Genomic DNA, 12028 nt, shown 5'->3' with positions numbered 1-12028 from the left:
TATGGAGGCCTCAGCAATACGACCCTCATATGGAGAGGAAGCCTACTACATATACTGACAAAAACTAGCTTGCTATTTGCATGAAGGCCTCTGCAGGATGACTAGAGGAAGCCTGAAACATGCAATATGTATATGGAGGCCTCAGCAGTACGACTCTCATATGGAGAGGAAGCCTAACACACATATCAGCAAAACAATAAGTCTATGGAGGCCTCAGCAATACGACCCTCATATGGAGAGGAAGCCTACTACATATACTGACAAAAAACTAGCTTGCTATCTGCATGAAGGCCTCAGCAGGATGACTCAAAAGTAGAGGAAGCCTAAAACATGCAATAAGTATATGGAGGCCTCAGCAGTGCGACTCTCATATGGAGAGGAAGCCTACTACATATACTGTTTAACAGCTAGCTTATTATAAGCACCTAAGCTATGAGGACTTGCGATGTCTAAATTAATGCCCTATATTTCCTTTTTTTTTTTTTTTAACCGCTCTAAGAAGAACGAAGGCCAGAAAAAGAGACATAGCTATCGTCCGTTCAACTATACACCAAGCCCGATACAGACCGTCAGATTAATAGAACATCATCATAGGTCTGCTGGGCCTGATGTTACTCTAAAACGGGGAAAGAGGGAAGGCGGGGGTACAAGCGGAAAAAGGTCTTATCTACCCCTTCCAGGGCGATCCTCCTCACGCCTAGCCCGGAAGTCCTCTCTCCTTACTCCCCGCCTTCTCCTCCTGGACTCGCGCCGTCTCATAGCCTTGCTCCGGGTAAGAGGAGGGGCACGAGCAGCGACCGAGTCCCGCTGGTCCTGCCTACGCTCCTCAAAGCGAGACGGGCCAGGACCCCAGGGGCGTCTGGGTGTGGACCTGGACCGGAGCGGTATACAGGACCTGTATGCTGCCGAGCGTGCCTTCGCCTCTCTAAACTTTCCGACCACCGCCTCGACGGAAGTTCCAAAAAGCTCAGAGGGCGAAACCGGGGCATCGAGGAGAAAAGTCCTCTCTTTCTCCCCGATGCCAGCCAGGTTCACCCACAGGTGCCTCTCCGTGACCACCATGGCAGCCATTGAATGACCGATGGCCGCCGCTGTCTGCTTAGTGGCCCGGAGAGCCAGGTCTGTGGTGCGGCGCAGCTTGGCCACCGCATCAGGGGATAAGCCCTGACCCTGGTCCAGGTCCCTCAGCAGGTCAGCCTGGTACGCCTGCAACACAGCCATCGTGTGCAGTGTACCACAGGCCTGACCTGCCACCGCGTACGCCCTGCCATTCAAACGAGATGTGGTCTGAAGGGGTTTGGATGGCAGGGTGGGAGTCCTTAGCGTCGATGCCCCCTCACCCGCCAAATAGTTGGCGAAGGAATCCTCAATGGGAGGCATCGACGCATAACCATGCTCCTGCATCGCCTCCACGTTTGCGTAACTCAAACGCTGGAAACGATGAATGCGCGAAGAGTATGGTTCCATCCGTGCCTTCACGGCCTGAAAATGGAGGTCGGGAAGGAATGGAAGGCTCCATCAATTCCTCGTACGTGGGGCAGGAGGGCTGGGCAGGCTCAAGCATCTCAGCATCCTCGCCCGCCTCGCGCTCCTCCTGCTTGCCCTGGCTTGACGCCAGAAGAGCACTGCCTGCTGGCCTAGAAGATGCCGAAGATGCATCATCATCGGCCAGCAGCTCGTCCTCGTCCGGCGCTGACGATTGAGAGAGATTCACTCCTCTCTCAAACTCGTCAGCGAGGTCTCTCTGTGGTCCCCACGATCTGAGTCTTCTCTCGGCCTCGGCACGAGAGGGACCCGATCCGTGGGGCAAAGCAGACTGTCCCTCTCCCCTCGAGAAGAGGGACAGACGAGAACGAAGCGTCCTCATGGGAAGATGCTCGCAGTGTACGCACTCCGCCCCCTCGAGAGCAGAGCGCGTGTGCTCTTCACCCAGACACCAAACACAAAGGTTGTGTGAATCACCAGGTGCGAGACACCTCTCGCACGGGTGAACGCACTTCCTATATGTCGTCTTAGCAGATTTCTCCATAACAACCAACTTACAGCACTCAGTAAATCAGTCCCTGAAGATGAAAAGAGGATGACATGTTCTCTGGGCGCTCTATTTATACTTCCTGGGCTCGCCAGAGCGTCATGTCACGGCTGACGCGGGCCAATGCGATTGGCGGGTTTCCACAGGTACTTCAGTCATTGGTCACGCTGAGGCGATTCCCCATAACGTCGATGACGTATTGTCGAGGTTCCCTTCGAAAGGGAACACATATAATTTGAATTAATTAAATATGTATTCAATTACAATAAAGTTTTTTATGTAATCTTAAATGTAGTTTGTTCACCCTGCAGTGACTAGTACTTTGCAGCTAATAGAGATATTCAAGCTTTTTTCCGCAGTGAAGCATATTCCACAAACAATGCAGTCCTACTGTAGCTTTACTAGCGATATAACACCAAATATAGAACATTTATTCACAAGTCCTACGCACTGATAATTGACAATGATTAACGTAATCTGTAACTGACTGTCATAAAACTTTGAACTGTGGGCACTGACTTCACTGCCATTACACGATAGGCTGAGATGCGTCACATGATCCAAGTTAGCCGCTATGCTTTCTCCAATGGTAAGAGATACAGACCCTCTCATTTCCCTAATATAAGACAATCTCTGTTTATTGTATGTGAGCTAATCCTGTGACATCTGCATACATCTTATGCCTTTTGTAGCATCGTGGGTATGCACTGATTGTTTTTAACAATATCTACGATCGCAGATCATCATTTGGGGACAGTGTACATTCTATAAAGTATACAGCATTGAGAAATGTCTACTAAATGCATAACGTTCATAACAGTAGAAACACAGGGATTTAATTCATATAATTTGAGTTGGTATATTTGTACATGTTAAAGGGCAGGCTGATTATTGTGCTGATTATGGCTAATTATGTTTCAGTTTCACCTTTCCTTCCAACGTCAATAAACCTGTGGACATGGAGCCAACTGTCTTCAGAGTCCTGATGTTATGGAAGACTTGACAACAGAAACATCTTCTTTAAAGACACGCTCTCGTGCTTTATGTACGCTTTTACGTTAACTGTGTCAGCAGCGGCTAAATGCTTAAAGGTCCCATTGCATGAAAATTTCACTTTATGAGGTTTTTGGTAAAAGACCCCTTTACTTGAAGGGGTGAGCATAAGACTGACATGACACCGTCATAATCATGACATGACATGAGGTTTTATGCATGTTTATGACAAATGTCATTAAGTGTCATTCGCTCAATTATGACATTTTTAATGCAAATATGACATTGTGTGAGATTTCTTTGTTATGGCAACTTGACTTTACTAAGACAACACAACCTGTCATAAATATGTCATAAACATGACATAGCAGATTAATTATCAAACTTAAGAAACCACTTAGCTTTATGGGTTAACATTTCATTAAACTGTCATGTGGTTGGTTTTGACATTGGCTGTCATGAAGCCATGTCATGTTTATGACATATGTATGACAATTTATGTTGTCTTGGTAATGTCAAGTTGTCATGACAAAGACACTGACAGTCTTGACTGTATTGGTTTATGTCAAGTTGTCATAACAAAGACATCTCAAACAATGTCATATTTGCATTAAAAATGTCATAATTGAGCGAATGACACTTAATGACAGTTGTCATAAACATGCATAAGACCTCCTTCATATTTATGACATCTGCCATGTCATGATTATGAAGGTGTCATGTCAGTCTTATGCACACCCCTTCAAGTAAAGTGTTACCGGGTTTTTTAACCTTAATATGAGTTCCCCTAGCCTGCCTATGGTCCCCCAGTGGCTAGACGTTTTGATGGGTGTAAACCAAGCCATATTTTTGAGAAAATGAAAGCTCAGACGGGCGAATCTAGAATCTTCACTTTATGTCGTCATAAGGAGAAAGCTCACCTCCCCTTTCTCTTCTTTGCCCGCAAAAAGAATTTGGCCCGCCCATGAGAAAATGAGCGAACGCGATATTAGTTATTCCTCGAGAGACATCATGGCTTGCAAACAAGCGAAGGTGCAGGCAGGTGCTTAGTGTTTGGATGTACAAATTAACACAACAGTATTTTTTTAGTTCCTTCATCCGAGCCTCTGAAGATCCAGTGGGTTATGTGAATTTCTGATGTGTAATTGTTCAAGTTCAGACAGATAAGCTTTCTCTCAAAGTCTTTCAATACTGTTTATGCATCAGTAAATCAAGCCAGTGACTAAATGATCAACTTCACGTCGTTTCTTAGTAGGATGAAAATAATCTTACTTAAACTGTAATTAATATATATACAGAAAGCGATCAAAGAAAAATCCCTTTCCAATCGCCCAAGCTGTCAATAGCCCCGTTTACATGTAGCATTGTATTCCAATTATAACCAGTTTTAAAAGTCCAATCAGAATGAAAATGCTCCATGTCAACACCTCAATCGATTGAAGGGGGTGGAATAAACCTTTTTGTGAACCGATCAAACGAAAAATTACATCATGTAAACGAGTTGATCCGATTACTTTGAGTGTGTGTCTTTCTGCGCATGCCTGGTTTTGACATCCTGGGATTGTGTCGTCAGAATACAAAATGGCGGCAGCGGCGAAATCAAACTGGAGTGTGACGGAGACAAACGTACTGATTAGTATTTTAAAAGAAGAGAACATAATTGAACGACTGGATGGTAGAAAGTTTTGAAATTCTGACCTCTTCAAAACCGTGCACGACAAACTGAAAGAAGTTGGCGTGGACTGTACGGTTGAACAAATTAGAAATAGGTGGAAAACGTTAAAGTCGGCGTATTACAAAGCTAAACTGCACAACAACAGGAGTGGAGTGGATCCTACGAACTTCCCCTTCTATGACCAAATGGACCAAGTCATGTGTGGGTGACCACTATCCAACGTGGGAGAAAACGGAGTGGATGTTGGCTTTCAAGAAGCCCCTGATGTGGAGACCTCAGATGAGGCTAATGTTAGCGTTTCCCTTAACGTCACTACATGGCCCCTTTACTAGTCAGGAAAATAATTAAGTCAGTAAACCAAAATTATCAATACAGCGATGTACAAGTTTTGAATTACAAGTGAAAGTATTCCAGGAAATGCTACTTTACTAAAAGTTCATAATGATAAAAGTACTAAAAGTAGTTTGATCGGACTAACTTGCTTGCTTAAAAGCTACCTTTTACAAAAATTAACCATGGTTTTATTACATTAAACCATGTTATTTTGGCATATTGATTATCATTTGTATAACCACGCAATATCATCTTGTAGCAAAACCATTGTTAATTTGCTGATACCATGGTTTTACATGTTTTTTGTTTTATTTAAAAGTAAACCCATGGTTAATTTCAGCAAAGTGTGAAGAATTGAAGCATATTTTGTTTGTAATGCTACAATTGTCCAGACAGCTACTGTTATTTAATGTGTTTTCTTTTAATCCCCATCACATGTAGATGATGAGCACAGCATCATAGAGGCAAGAGAGAATGGTGATCAGAGCATACAAGATGCATATGAAGGGAGTTCACATGCCAGCGATTCGACCGTGCAGAGCACTGCCAAAAAAAGTAAGTTGCATTCACATTCGCCGACAGAAATTCTTTATTGTTTAATTTTATGAAAACATTAATACATGATCCTTTACAGTGCCCACTCTACCTTTGAAATATACCACATAAATAATAAACATGTATGTGTACATAGTATGTCAAAAATATGGTGTATTGCAGCAACTGTGTTAAGGCCAACTGAAAAGTTTACTCTGTTTTTAACAGGAAGCAAATCAAAATCAGCTTCCGGGTATGAGAGAGCACTGAGGACTTGGTCGGTTGATCAGCAGGCCTTCCTACAAGATTTGCAGTCATCCCAGAACAGATGGGTAGAGCAACAACATGAACAGAACAGAGAGCATGAAGAGAGATTTTTTTTTTCGTTTTATTGAGGAAAATACACGCACTACAGAACGTCTAATTGGCCAGCTTTTTGATGGGTTGAGAGGTATCCTTGATTCTTCACAGGCAGCTCCACATTGGCACCCTTATCACCCACACACACAACATCCATACACACAGTCCCAGCCATATCAACATCCCCATCCCAACCTAGATTAGGATAACAAATGAATAAAAGTACAAAAGTTTACCACATTTATGAGAAATATTGTTGAAATTGATTGTTCAATGTGTCAGCAGATAGTTTAATGAACAATAAAACAGATTAGAAATGCTTACACAGAAACACACTGTTCTGCCCTTACTAAAATTTGGGTAGGACTTCTAGCTTGGCAGACAGCTAACAGGTTCTTCAATAAACACCCAGGAAGCAGTAGGACGTTTAGGACGTTTTATCAGAAACACTGTGAAACTGCAATACAGAAATACAAATGTACATATTAATAAACTTGAATAGGTCAAATTCTTATTAACACAGGATTAAATACTACTTTGAAAAGCACAAAATACAGTAACACTAAATTTACCCATTAACCACACATGGTTATATAGCGATTAGCATGAATGCTAACTTAACATGGAAAACGCCATAGACAGGCTAACGCGATTAGCATCTTTACCATTTTTAACACTTTTCACACAAATATGTAATTCAAACGGTCTTTACTTAAGGTTGTCATGAAAATGCAACTTTAACCATCACTTACAGACATAAGTTCTTCAGAGTTATGAAGACAAAAACGTGTAAAAGATGATGAAAAGTGCTCAGCTGTGCTTCAGGGTTGTTGCATGCATTGAGAACTACGGCAAGTCTAAAGAGACAAACAGCACGGTGTAGTAATTCTTCTACCTGCTTTCTTAAAGAAGCACACTTTCGTAAAGGAGCAGCACACTCCCCGCCTGGTATAATATACACTGCTCAAAAAAATTAAAGGAACACTTTGAAAACACATCAGATGTCAATGGGGAAAAATATCATGCTGGATATCTATACTAATATGGACTGGGTAATGTGTTATGAACGAAAGGATGCCACATTGTTTGATGGAAATGAAAATAATCAACCTACAGAGATTGAATTCAAAGACACCCTGGAAATCTAAGTGAAAAAGTGATGCAGCAGGCTTGTCAATTTTGCTGAAATTTCATTGCAGCAACTGAAAACGGTACTCAGTAGTTTGTATGGCCCCCACGTGCTTGTATGCATGCCTGACAACGTCGGGGCATGCTCCTAATGAGACGACGGATGGTGTCCTGGGGTATTTCCTCCCAGATCTGGACCAGCGCATCACTGAGCTCCTGGACAGTCTGAGGTGCAACCAGGTGATGTCAGATGGACCGAAACACAATGTCCCAGAGGTGTTCTATTGGATATAGGTCAGGTGAGCGTGGTGGCCCTTCAATGGTATCATTCCTTCATCCTCCAGGAACTGCCTGCATGCTCTCGCCACATGAGGCCGGGCATTGTTGTGCACCAGGAGGAACCCAGGACCCACTGCACCAGCATAGGGTCTGACAATGGATCCAAGGATTTCATCCCAATACCTAATGGCAGTCAGGGTGCCATTGTCTAGCCTGCAGAGGTCTGTGCGTCCCTCCATGGATATGCCTCCCCAGACCATCACTGACCCACCACCAAACCGGTCATGCTGAACGATGTTACAGGCAACATAACATTCTCCACGGCTTCTCCAGACCCTTTCCTGTCTGTCACGTGCTCAGGGTGAACCTGCTCTCATTTGTGAAAACCACAGGGCACCAGTGGCGGACCTGCCAATTCTGGTGTTCAATGGGAAATGCCAATCGAGCTCCCTGGTGCTGGGCAGTGAGCACAGGGCCCACTAGAAGACGTTGGGCCCTCAGGTCACCCTCATGAAGTCTGTTTCTGATTGTTTGGTCAGAGACATTCACACTAGTGGCCTGCTGGAGATCATTTTGTGGGGCTCTGGCAGTGCTCATCATGTTCCTCCTTGCACAAAGGAGCAGATAACGGTCCTGCTGATGGGTTAAGCACCTTCTACGGCCCTGTCCAGCTCTCCTAGAGTAGCTGTCTGTCTTCCTGGAATCTCCTCCATGCTCTTGAGGCTGTGCTGGGAGACACAGCAAACCTTCTGGCAATGGCACGTATTGATGAGCCATCCTGAAGGAGCTGGACTGCCTGCGCAACCTCTGTAGGGTCCAGGTATCGCCTCATGCTACCAGTAGTGACACTGACCTTAGCCAAATGCAAAACTGGTGAAAAACAGTCTGAAAAGATGAGTAGGGAAAAAATGTCAGTGGCCTCCACCTGTAAAACCATTCCTGTTTTGGGGGTTGTCTCACTGTTGCCCATCTAGTGCACCTGCTGTTAATTTCATTAACACTAAAGCAGCTGAAACTGATTACCAACCCCCTCTGTTACTTAACTGACCAGATCAATATCCCAGGAGTTTAACTGACTTGATGCTATTCTCTGATTAAAAAGTGTTCCCTTTGTTTTTTTGAGCAGTGTAGTATACCATTATGTCTCCCTGAATAAAAGAACGACTTCTGAGATGGGTCTTGAATAAACTCTAGCAGAACCTCCTTGAACTACCCTAACCTCCACTTGGCGAACTCTACCATCTCGGCCAGGAAACGTATTGACTATCAGACCCATAGGCCATTCATTCCGCCTGGCTCCCTTGTCTTTAAGAAGCACGACATCTCCAAATTGTAAGTTGGGTTGACTTGTCTGCCATTTCCGTCTTGGTTGTAGTGTGGCAAGGTATTCCTGACGCCATTGTTTCCAGAAGTGATCCGCAAGGTTTTGGACCTGCTTCCATTGACTCCGGTAAAGATCCTTTAAGTCAAAGTATCCCAAAGGAGCGGTCAGTGAATCTGTTTTCTGTGTCAAAAGCATGGCAGGCGTGAGGACAGCAGGACTGTGTGGATCTGATGACACTGGGACTATTGGCCTTGCGTTCATTATAGCAACAACTTCGGCCAATAGCGTGACTAAGACCTCATGTGAGAGTTTGGGGGAGTGCACCTTGAGTAGCATGGCATCCAGAATGCGGTGAGCAACACCTATCATTCTTTCCCATGCCCCACCCATGTGAGAAGAGTGGGGTACATTGAAGTCCCAAGTACAGCCTTGTTCCTTGAGATAAGACTGAAGCTCTGCCTCTTGTGGCGTTATTCCTAGTTCTCTACAGGCACCGACAAAGTTTGTTCCGCGATCGAAATTAAAGAGCTTTGCTGGTCCTCTGATAGCGGTGAATCTCCTTAGAGCATTTATGAAGCTCGATGTTGATAGAGACTCCACTACCTCTATGTGCACTGCTCTTGTGACTAGACAGGTAAACAACACTGCCCAGCGTTTTCCTTCAGAAAGACCTCCTCTGGTGCGACGAGCACAAACTGTCCACGGGCCAAACACGTCCATCCCGACATGAGTAAATGGAGGAACTTGGGTAACTCGATCGACAGGTAGGTTGGACATTTTTTGCGTTTCTGTCTCGCCTCTTAACTTCAAACAAGTAACACATTTGTGTAAGACACTTGAAACCAGTCTCTTTCCTCCCAATATCCATAAACCGGCAGACCGAATGGCGCCTTCGGTGATGTGTCTGCCTTGGTGTGCGACTCGTTCATGGTAATAACGCACCAACAGTGTTGCAATGTGATGGAGTTTAGGGATGATTATTGGATGTTTCTCTTCCCAAGAAATTGCGGCGGAGGACAGGCGACCACCTATTCTCAACAAACCGTCAGTGTCCATGATGGGATCAAGTTTTCTGAGATGGCTGTGTTTTGACACACTCTCTCCTTTGGACAAATTTTTAATTTCCTCTTTGAAGATTTTGTGTTGTACACAACGGATTATTATAGTCCTTGCCTGTGAGAGATTGTCCATCTTTGTTTCGTCCAAAGTCTTAAAGCAAGATCTGACTTTCTGAATAAGTCTAGCTACCCAAGGGTCAGTTGCTTCCAGCTGGAAAAGCGCTCGAATCTGTGCGAGCCAAGGTGAGCTTTGGAAACATTAGTAGCCAGGGTTGTAATCAGGGGACGCACATCTGCGTCCAAGTCTGGTTCCACGAGCTCGAAGACTTCCTGCTGAGACGAAGCAGTGTTATCTTTCTTTTTGAGAAAGGGGTCCACAAAACCAGTTGGTTTCCTTCAAGAGAGTAGCTGGTATGTCTTGTGTGCCGTGATCTGCAGGATTGTGTCCTGTGTTGATAAAATGCCATTGTTCGGACTGTGTTGACTTTCGGATGCGTGGTACTCTGTTGGCAACATATACGTAAAACTTTCTGTTAGTGTTGTATATATAACCAAGCACTACTCTACTATCTGTGTAGAACTTAACTGTGTGCACCTTCATGTCCAACTCTTCCACCAACGTGTCTGCAAACTCTACCGCGAGTACGGCTGCACAAAGCTCCAGACGTGGTACAGTGTGGCACTGTTTTGGAGCCAATTTGGACTTCCCCATGCAGAATCCAACCTGAATGTTTCCCTGATTGTCAACTGTTCTGATGTAAGCTACTGCAGAGATAGCTGTGGTAGAGGCATCAGAAAAGACACATAGTTCCCTGGATTGTGTAGAGACCAAAGAAACGGGTAAGTATGACCGTGGAATCTGAAGCTGCTCGAGTGCAATGAGCGAATCTTTCCAGGTCTTCCACCTTGTCTTTTTTTCGGCAGGCAATGGGGCATCCCATTCACAATACTCTGATGAAAGTTCTCTGACAAGTGACTTCCCTTGTATTGTTATTGGAGCCACAAAACCAAGTGGGTCGAACAGACTGTTGACTGTTGAGAGAACACCCCTGCGCGTAAATGGTTTCTCTTCTCTGGAGACGAAGAAAGTGAAGCTATCGCTCTGAAGGTTCCAGTTGAACCCTAAGCTTCTCTGCACAGGTAGAGGGTCTACCCCCAGTGCTAAACCCTTTAGCTCTTTAGCCCGTTCTTCGGGTGGGAATGCCTCCATCACAGCCTTGTGATTGGATGCTATTTTGTGTTTGAAACTGCTAACATTTCTTTTGTCTGTTTTAGTACATGAATGGCGAGGTCACTGGTAGGAAATGAGGCCAAACCGTCATCCACGTAAAAATCTCTCAAGACAAACTGTTTTGCCTCCAGGCCATATTCGTCTTACTCTTGTAGAGCAGCTCTTCTTAAACCATATATGGCAACGGCTGGAGAGGGGCTATTTCCAAATACATGGACAATCATGCGGTACTCTGCAACCTCTCTGGCAGGGTCGTTGTTCTGAAACCAGAGGAACCGCAGGAAATCACGATGCTCCTCGCAGACCCTGAAGCAGTAGAACATCTGCTCTATGTCTGCTACTACAGCAACCGGTTCTTTACGGAAGCGAGTAAGTACCCCAAGGAGCGAGTTGTTTAAATCAGGGCCGCTCAAAAGGATGTCATTCAGGGAAATACCATCATGCTTAGCACTGGAGTCAAATACAGCTCGAATCTGACCTGGCTTGCGTGGATGGTAAACCCCAAAAATTGGCAAATACCAGCGTTCTTGGTCTCGGGGGAGCAGGGGAGCTGGTTCTGCATGTCCTGATTCAAAGATTCTCTGCATGAATGCAAGCATGTGTTCTCTCATTTCCTGACTTCTTTCCATCCTACGGCGTAGTGTCTTGAAACGGTTTTCTGCTTGTACTCTATTGTTGGGAAGTTTGCGCCTTGGTTCTCTGAAGGGCAATGGAGCCACCCAACTGTTTGAGTCGTCCATTAACATCTTTTTGTCCATGATTTCCAGAAAGATCTTATCTTCCACAGACATAGCAGGCTTGTCATCCTGGGCCGTTTGCTGGAAGAGAGATGTGCAACTCCAGGTTGAAGTACTTGAACATCCACCTTCTCTTTGATGTGAAGCTTACTTGGACAAGGATCAAAAAGAGATGGACGGCCGTTACTCAGTATGTTAGTCTTGTAGACACTGATGGAGTCTGGTTTGTGAGCTGACCCCAAACACACTTCTCCTATGATAACCCAGCCCAGATCGAGGCGTTGGGCATAGGGTGCGTTATGAGGTCCGTTGCACTGCTCTCGGACTTTATGCACTCTTGGTAC

At 44.8% G+C, this 12028-nt stretch overlaps 1 protein-coding gene and 1 long non-coding RNA gene across 2 annotated transcripts in view; both read right to left on the bottom strand.

Moving 5' to 3' along the window:
• The window catches only part of LOC311088964 (C4b-binding protein alpha chain-like), an 88509-nt gene that overhangs the window by 46427 nt on the left and 30054 nt on the right, over nucleotides 1-12028 (bottom strand). The window lies entirely within an intron of this gene.
• Nucleotides 5803-6778, bottom strand: LOC311088540. The gene is made up of 3 exons (XR_014607515.1): nucleotides 6680-6778; nucleotides 6252-6384; nucleotides 5803-6122 (listed from the first exon to the last, which is right to left on the bottom strand). It is a non-coding gene; the product is annotated as an uncharacterized lncRNA (long non-coding RNA).

Source organism: Abramis brama, assembly GCF_963993115.1.
Source record: "Abramis brama genome assembly, chromosome: 8".
NCBI lineage: Eukaryota > Metazoa > Chordata > Actinopteri > Cypriniformes > Leuciscidae > Abramis > Abramis brama.
The sequence above is the reverse complement of the archived record's forward strand: the minus strand, read 5'-3'. Positions and strand labels throughout refer to the sequence as shown.